Here is a 9,936-nt window from a genome sequence, read left to right on the forward strand (position 1 = left end):
CTGCCATCTGATGTCATCAACACTTCTTTAACATCGTGATTTGAAATGTTAGGTCTTGTTAAGGGGATTGAATAATGTCCTGATTGCGAAAACTGTAAGTCTACAGATTTATCAAAAACAATTGCTTTATCGTGTTCCATGTCTAATTTCATTTGAGTCTTTTTCATAGTCGGTTTACTGAACAGTAACGGTATTTCACTGGAAACTACATTTGTGCTGTAAAATGTTTTATCCCGGCTATTTTACAAGGAATTATCACCCTCTTTAGTAACTTTAATGTATTATTGACCCCGATCCTGAAGTAAGTAGAGCTTTCATTTTCCTTAACCTTACCTCAGTCTTTACTGTTTAGAGAATCCAGGTAACATGGATGGTTAACCAATCCACTCCACATACTGTGGGACATGCACCCGCTGTCTAACACAGCACAACTGAATGAGTTCACAACTGGAACATCCATCACCGGACTAAAGGTTCTGGTGATAAGTTCAATTCCTTCTGATTGATCAGTATCGTCATCTTCCCCTTCCACACCTTCCATGTCATGTGTCATTCAAAAGCCCTGTTATTTTATTTCAGACAATTGATTGCATAATGATATTTCGAGTCACATCTGAAACACCTGTTTACTATTCTTTCGTTATTCCTAGGGTTCATTCTTCAGCTAAATTAACCCAATTCCTGTCATCCGATAGAGCTACCAAAAGGGTCTGTATCCTCATTCCTTTTGTTTACGGTTCTTCTTTCATGTTGACGTTTGCTCCCCATATATAAACAGTCTTTAAATGCTGCCAGCATTGAATTCTCCATCTTTTGTGCTCCTGCTGAATGGCCCATGGATGCCATGAAAGTGGCAGCAAATGAATGTTTCTCCAGAATTTTTTTTAAGCTTCAGTAATCTGTTCCAACAGTCTATCTCTTTCTGAGAACATATCTCCATTCCAAAGCCTATCCATGCTGGGTACTTTAGCACAATCCAACAATTTGAAAGCAAATACTGAAATAGGGATCTCCAAATGGAATTTCTGCAGTTTTGCAACCAACTTGTTAAATTCCATGATATATTCTTCTTTGGAATAGCCATACATACTTCCAAATTTGCCAATGTCTGACCATGTCTCATATGCATTTTACAAATCACTATTCATATAAGTTTTGGCCATAATTTTTTTAGAGTTTATCCAAACCTTCCTCGATGTCCAAATGATAAGCCTCTAAATCTGAAAATACTTTGCCCTAATCCTGCTTCTGGTGGGAAGTGAAAATGCCAAGGCCATACTTTGTTCTTGCTTTGGTAAGGACGTAATCCATGTCCAGAGGTCACTTCATTCTTTCATTGGTCATGAGGTTCAGTTTCATAGAACAATGGTGCAAAATCATACCCTGACACCTTATACTCGGTTTCAGCCATTCTTCTCCAAAGTAACTCCAATTCCAACCTTCTGACTGAAAATAAGTCTTAGTTTCAAATCTTCACCTTTAGGCCAACCAATCTCTGCTACCAATGTCTCTAGAATCCAAGCTGGTTGGTGGGGTCAAACTAAGACACAGCATGTTTTTTACTGAGAGAGTTTAATGACTTTGTTAAGTCTCATAACTCTCCTCTCACACCCAGTGTCCCAGCTATCTCCCATTTAAAATTCTTTTGAGTTATCAACAGTCACAGATTGTAACTCGTTTAAGTACGTTCACAGTTCTTGGTTTCCGTCAGTGGGACATGAACCCACAACCTTCTGACTCAAAGGCGAGGGTGCTATGACTTAATTAAACACACCCTTCACCTGTGCATCATAACAATATAATTAACATATCATTAACAACGGATTTGGGTGGCAAAAATATGTTAAAGAACTTTGGAGAGAAAAGGTAGACTGGAGATGGGGTGGTTGTTTGCAAGGAGAGGTCAAGATGGATTTTCAGAGGAGAGGAATTATGGTGGAATATTTGAAGTGTGAGAGGGACAATAACTGACAGGAAAAAAATGTGAATAATAGAGTCAGGAAAGGAAATTGGTGATCATCAGTTTGGAGGAAATGGTGTCAAAGGAGTAGAAGATTAGTCTCATGGACAAGTTGAGCTCAGAGACAGCAAGAAGGGAGATGGGATAGATTCTAGCGCTAGATCAGGGCTGGGTCAGCAGGGAACATGAAAGGAAATGTTGCCAGTGGGGCTAGGGGAAGGGGGTGTAACAGAGGTGGCTGAATGGATGGTTCTCATACTGAGGACAATAAAATCCATGGGTACATCCCATTTATCACTGGAGGCGAGTGTGGAGAAGGCACAGGATGTTGAGTAAAGAGCATGGGTTTTGGTGGTGAAGAGAAGCTGTGAGTTATCTTTGCTTTCCAGCAAAATCTTTAATTAATAGGCAGTTTTGGAAAAGGAGATGAGGACCCAAAAGTCCTATATATGGTCCAACCAGATGTGGCAATAGATAGTTGAGGCAGTTAGCCAGCAGAGACTTTCAATTCAGTGTTCTTGGGACTTAAGAGAATGGAAATGAACGTAACACAGGAATGGGTCATGCTGAGAAAGAATAACGGGTTTAATAGGGACAATGGCATCAAAAGTGGATCAGATCAATGGTTGTGAAAATGTTATGATGAATGGGAGGGCCAAAGACTAGACCATTGGGAAATATAAAATGCAATTTTAGGTGAATTAGGAGAGAGTACCTGTTTGGTGTACAGACACAGAATGAAATGGTAATGGTAGGAAGAATAGGGAAATAGTTTGAAAGTGACATAAGCAAGTGATTAGAGATTACATGATAGGAACAGCGAGGTCACATGAGGCGAAGAGGTTTATAGGGCGGTCCTCAATATTGGTATGGGCAGTTTATATGGAGGGTGAGATTTATGGAGGCAATGAGCAAGTGAACTCAGAGAAGACAAGAGTGTGATTTGAGATAGAGATGGAAATCACCCAGGTTGAGAATTGCTTGATGTAGACATTGAGAGGAAAAGAACAGTGACATTATTTCTGGGAAACCTGACATGGCTTTTGTGTGGGTGGCTGAGAAAAGGGGTTTTAAATAAGAGATGTGAGCTGTGGAATAAGGTGAGACACTCAAAGGAGGGAAAGTTGCCAGCGGATTAGCGAGGCAGACCAAGGTGTGATTTAGAGATAAGGTCTACAGCATTACTGGGGCAGATTGAGAAGGGAAAATAATGAAAGGCCTCATTAAAGAGAAAATAAGGTTTTCACGCTCCCCAAGCTAATCTCACTAATGGCCATTATTTTGTTGTAATCATCCACAATAAACTCATTCTCTGTTTTTTTTTGAACACTCTCCTCCAATTGCACTGCTACTCTTAGTTGTAAAATAGTTTTTGTTGTTTCTCGAGGGATACTGCTGATGTCCCACCATGTTATAGAGAGGTTAGGGTATCTATCAGGAAACTCTATCCAAGTTAATACAAGAACAAGGTTGGGAATGTTGGACCTCATTTCATCACAGGAGGCAACCGTTAAAAGACAATGGAGATTATTGTTATGCGATTCAGAGTTGCTTTGCTCCATCACAGTTTAAATCTTCTTAGCTGAAAGATCTGTAACTTGTTCTTATTACAAAAACAGAATTACCTGGAAAAACTCAGCAGGTCTGGCAGCATCGGTGGAGAAGAAATCAGTTTCTCTACTTGTTCTTATTGTTTGCTTTCACAGAGCATTGATCCTTGCTCTGCTATTAACACATTCTGCTATCTTACCTTTGTACCATTATTAGCACCTGATTTAGTCTTTAACACTACCATTGTCATGGGGCCATGACATCTTTGTCAATCTCTCCTGAGCTCCCACTTATCCCTGACTTTCTATTTTACTCCACCTTTTCCACCCCTTCTTCAACAACATAAACTCCATCATGTTTCTACCTCTCTTCAGCTCTGAAGGAGAGTCATATGGACACAAAACATTAACTCTGTTTCTCTCTCTACAGATGCTGCCAGACCTGCTGAGTTTTTCCAGCGTTTTCTGTTTTTATTTCAGATTTCCAGCATCCGCAGTATTTTGTTTGTATTTTAACTAAATTTGATGTCAAGAAGCTGTCCCTGGAATATATGAACAGACTGGAATGATTTCTCCCTCAGAGCCAGTTCTGACATTTTACTGTCCTGGACAGCATTTTTGCTTGAGATTTTCCCACTTCAGTGTCCCTGATGCCGGCTGCATCTCTCAGTTCCTGGTTTTCCATTCACTGATTTCAATGTGAAGAAAATGACAGACTAGCATTGGGCAATAGCTCCCGTGCCATTGCAGGACCATTACTGCAGTGCTCTAGATAGTCTTTACTAACATGGATGTTTAGAGCACAGAATTCAACCAGAAGGGCTCTTTGTGAGAACAAATTTCAACTAATCTCACTGTCAGATATTCCACTGTGGATCTGTATCTGCAATTGTTTATCCAATTTTGCATAAAAGATGCAATGGTCTTTTTTCAACTGTTCCCCACCAACCCATTGCAATGTACTGTTAGATCCAACAACTTCCACTTTGTGTTACCACAATTAATCTATCATGTATCGCTGAGTGGGTAAGAGCTCCACAACTGCACAACACTTTACAACACAAACAGCATTTTTTCTTTTATCAGTTTTTAACTGTTATCATTTTAATATTCCATCCATTTTTTCTGGTTTGTCCAAACAGGGTTAACAATCTTTACCTGCTCATGTTTAACATGAAGGGAATTGACAGAATATTACAGACAAGGAATTATCAGTCCAGGTAAATCAGAACGAGGGGGAAATAATAAATTAAACACTGATTTATCCCTGGAAATATAATTAAATTGACCGAATCTATGATCATAGGTCAGTCCCTTCATCTTCAAACAATTACAAATGGGCTCCTCCCAGAGCCCCTATGTGCTTCCTGGGATAGACATCCAAAGCTAAACACACCGAGTTCCAATTAACATAACTGCAGTGGACCTTTGAGAATTAGTTTAGAATTTGAATCTAATGTTTAATGATTTCTGCATCGAGAGTCAAACTCAGTTTGACCATCTCCCAGTAATTCTCCACGAACCCTGTATTTCCAATCTGCATATTTTAAATTCTAGTGCATTGTCTCATATTGAGCCACATGAAACTACTTCCAGTCTCATCACTATCTGCCTTAGTCGTCTCTGACTGGCGGAATCTCTGCACTCTGTGTCCCTGGTTAATCGTCTATGATCCCTTTTAAAAATGAGAGGGATGGTAGAGAATAGGGGCAGGTTGAGCCGGAGGCCTCTGCATTGAACAGACCATTTCTCGGTCACTGTCCGAGCACACAGTTAAGACAATGACCATCGCTGCAAAGGGATGGATTTGACACAGGAGGCCCGAGCACATAATCGTCCTGGGAGAAGACAGCTTTAAATGGAAAGAGGAAAGAATGAACACAGAGAGACTCACAATCAGGTTCAGAAACGATATTCACTTTGCTTCGATCCCAATGACTTTTCTGTAACTCTGTACATTCTGTCTTTGTCAATTCACTGCAGCAATTCCTGGTTATCTCAGGGTAAATCACATTCTGATCATTTCAGCCTATCCCTGTTTGTCATTCTTCTGCCTGAGTTTCACCCACTGGTGAGATTGACTTTATCTGAAGATATCTTTATTTGGGGCGGTGTTTCTGGTAAAAAAAAGACAAACTGAACAGGTTGGACAAGTCCTCACCCGCCCAGTTTAGCAGTAAACAAAATGTTCAAATGTTTTTTTTTATCATTCCCTGTTCAGGCTTTTCAGTAAAATAGACAAAATATTGAAATAATTTCCATCTGGAGCATTGTCAAAAGTCCTACTGATTACTTCTTTTCTGAGTTTTAGTCAAACTCTAGAGACCACTTTCAGGACTTGAAGTGCTGAGCATTGAGTGGAGCAGGGAAATACGCACGGCTAAATTCTGTGGGTCCAGACTGCCAGAGTTCCTGAACTTGGTCCACTATAACTTTAAAAAATTCACTAAAAGATGCCGTATGTGTCATGGCAAACATCCAGAGAGTGGAAGAGGAGCCCAGGGTTCATCCCCATCAGAGCTGTCTAAGATGGGGTAACATTCGAAGTCCGATTCATCTCACTCCATTCCTCTAAAAAATGTAAGAAAATGTAAAACAGGAGCAAGCTGATTCTAGGATCCTCAGATCATCGTTAGTCACTGTCTGAGCACACACTTAGCGAATGGCCATAATCACAAGGAAAAACAATGGCTACAACAACTTGTGTAACATAATCTCATCACGGGAAATAGGCTTTCAAAGGAAGATTAAAGAAAGACCTAGAATACAGGCTTGGAAACAATATTAACCTTACCTTGACCTGCAGATTCTCTGTTCATGTCTGGATCCTCCAGTTCTGTCCTTGTAAACTCGTTACCACCAATTCCGGGTTGTTCCTGATTTTCTTTCAGCAAATCACAGTTTGGTAACTGGAGCTGATCATTGTAATTTGAGATTTGTGTCAGAGCTTCACCCTCTGACTGGAAGCTGCTTTTTAAAAAATATGCAGAGTTGAACCGGTTTAACAACTCAGTCAACTGTGAACAAAGTTAGTTACAAACAATTCGATAAGTACTGTTTCATGACCAGTTCAATAAGGGAGACAATTCTAGAAATGTATTTTTACCTTTCTATCTGAAACTGTATGAAGTTGTCCATGTTTGGACTTAGAGGCTTAAAGGTCAGTGTGTGATGTTTCAATATGGTGAGAGCAGTTGCCACCTCAAAAGATGAACACATTAATCATTTAAACTGTTGAATTAAGTGTTGTTGATTGGACAGGACATTATATCTCCATGGTCGTTCTAATCATGTGACCGGATCATTTGCAGTCCGTCTGTCTGTTCAGCCTTCACCCATGTCCTCACTGACTAGTCCCGTTCTCGAAATGTCTCAATTTTAAAGTTCTCATTCTCGTGTTTAATTCTTTCAATGGTTTAGCTTATCTCTAAGTAACCTCATTGCGCTCCAAGATCGCTGCACTCCTCCAATTCTGCGTTCTTCTATATCCTTGATTTCCTTTGCCCCTCCATTGGCAACTGTGCCTTCAGTTGCCTCGGCCTTAGCTCTGGAATTTGTGCTCTAAGGCTCACCGCCTGATCCAACCATCTCTTCATTCTTAAAGATACTCTTTCAAATCTACTTCTTTAAACAAGCTTTTACCCATTTGTCCTAAAGTCTCCATGTGAATCGGTGTCAAACGTGTCTGTTTATACAACTGTGAAGGATCCTGGGATGTTTTAATACATTATATGGACGACAGGAATGCAAGTTGTTCTTGTTGAAGCTGAGTGTGTGTCACCTGGGCAGCACCAGGGCCTCCAGCCAGACTTAACCCTTCACTGGTCGATGCTTTGTGTTGGTTCTGTGCTGCCCCCTGGCCTTTAAACATTTTTCAATGAATTGCAACTGGTCCCAAACACGGCGAACAAACTGAAAAAATTGGACACGCAGCAAGAGTCCAATCCCCACCACCCCACAACTAAACTGGAAAGAAATGGTGAGGAATGAACACAAAGATAAAAGCAAAAAACTGTGGATGCTGGAAATCCAAAACAAAAACAAAAGTACCTGGAAAAACTCAGCAGGTCTGGCAGCATCTGCGGATAGGAGCACAGTTAATGTTTCGAGTCCGAATGACTCTTCAACAGAACTAAGGAAAAAAAGAAGAGGTGAAATATGAGCTGGTTTAAGGTGGGGGGGCGGGTGGGACAAGTAGAGCTGGATAGGGGGCCAGTGATAGGTGGAGATAACCAAAAGATGTCATAGACAAATGGACAAAGAGGTGTTGACGGTGGTGATATTATCTAAGGAATGTGCTTATTAAGTGTAGAAAGCAGGACGAGCAAGGTACAGATAGCCCTAGTGGGGGTGGGGTGGGGGGAAGGGATCGATACAGGCTAATAGGTAGAGATAAAACAATGGATGGAAATACACTTAAAAGTAATGGAAGTAGGTGGTAAAAGAAAAATCTATATAAATTATTGGAAAAAACAAAAAGGGGGGTGGGAAATTGGAAAGCGGGTGGGGATGGAGGAAGAGTTCATGATCTAAAATTGTTCAACTCAATATTCAGTCCGGAAGGCTGTAAAGTGCCTAGTCGGAAGATGAGGTGCTGTTCCTCCAGTTTGTGTTGAGCTTCACTGGAACAATGCAGCAGGCCAAGGACAGACATGTGGGCATGAGAGCAGGGTGGAGTGTTAAAATGGCAAGCGACAGGGAGGTTCCAGGTTCCATGTATTCCAGGTTGCGAAGAGAGGTTAGGGAAGAAATAGTGGATGCTCCGACCATCACTTCCAACTGTTCTCTGGCGAGAGTCAGTGGACTAGAACTGCTAATGTTGGCCTGTTATTTGAAATGGCAGGAAGGAATCGATTGAGTAATTCAGGCCAGTCAGCTTGATCTTAGCAGTGGGAAAATTGGTAAAACAATTCTGAGATTCATTATAAATCATCATATAGAAAGGCATGAATTTGTTAAAGGAAGGTGATGCCTCACTAACCACACTGATTCTTCTTCTGAGACGGTAAAACAGAGAGTCACTGTGATAACATTGTTAATGCAGTCTACCAAGATTTTAGCAAGGCTTTTGACAAGGTTCCACATGGCAGACTAGTCAGAAAGCCCATGGGATCCAACAAAAAGTGGTAGGTTGGATCCAAAGTTGGTTCTGTGGCCAGTGGTAAAATGCAATGGTGGATGAATATATTTGTGCCTGAAAGGCTATTTCCAATGGGGTTTCACAGGGCTCAGTACACGGTGCCTTGCTGCTTGTGGTATACATCAACGATCCAGACTTAAAGACATTAGTAATCTACCCAAGGAGAGGTCCCCTGCTCATTTCTTCACTATTCACAGTCCTGCACATTCCTCTTCAGTTGTTCATAAGAAACTTCCATTTCCAACTTCAATGAGTAATCTGCCGAGGGAGAAAAATCCATGAGGTGGTTTCCTTTTGCCTTCATGTGTTCATACAGGAACCACAAATCCTCTTCCAGAAGAATCCTCCACCTGTAAGCACCTGTTCTCCCTCTAGCTCTTCCACCATCACCACCCTGGTTCCACCGCCATTGACCATTGAACATGGGACACTTAATTGGGCCTGGAAATAATTGCACTCCCACTCCCTGAGTTCTTAAGTGATCCCGCATTAAATGTAGGAGGCATGATCAAGAAGATGGAAAATGATATGCAAATTGGCTGAGTGAGGGAGTGAGGAAGAAAGCTGTAGAATGCAGGGAGGTGCCAATGGACTGATCAACTGGACAGAAAAATGGCAAATGGAAATCAGGGTGACCAACTCTGGCCAAAAAAATAAGGGACACTTCGCCCTGGGGGTTGCTGACAAGACCTTGGGAACTGGGGGTGGCAGGGTGGTGGAGCGGCGGAGAGGTTGCTGCTGATACATTGGGTGGAGGTGGGGGTGCTAATGGGGACAGGGGTGGGAGGGGTTGCTCGTGGTGTCTTGAGGTCAGGGAGGGGCTGTGAATTGGTTCTTGAGTCATGCATGAGACTTCTGCTGTGCGACCCACCCCAAGGATGCTGGCACGGACGCCATCTCCCAAACACCCTCAGAACCTGAAACCACCGACCTGATGAGGCATGTACAGACACAAAGCATGCAGAGACAGGAGAAATCCTGGACAAATCACATCCTGAGAAGGGCTGATCCAGAATATGGGGTGAAAAGCCAAACTACAGGACACGTTTACAGAGAATCCAGGACGGTTGCTCACCCTGATGGAAATCAATCCAAAGAAGTGTGGTGACAAATTTAGCAAGGACAAACAAGCCAAGGAAATACACAACAAATGGTAGGATTAGAAAAATAGGGAACAAAGGAACAAAGGCATGTTGGAGTGCAGGATGGGTGGCTAAGAAGACAGACGGGATACTGGTAGGATTGGTAAAAGAGGGAACTCAGAGGCGCAGAGAGATGTTGGGGTC

Source organism: Cetorhinus maximus, unplaced genomic scaffold (assembly GCF_964194155.1).
Source record: "Cetorhinus maximus unplaced genomic scaffold, sCetMax3.hap1.1 HAP1_SCAFFOLD_1200, whole genome shotgun sequence".
NCBI classification, from domain to species: Eukaryota; Metazoa; Chordata; class Chondrichthyes; order Lamniformes; family Cetorhinidae; genus Cetorhinus; species Cetorhinus maximus.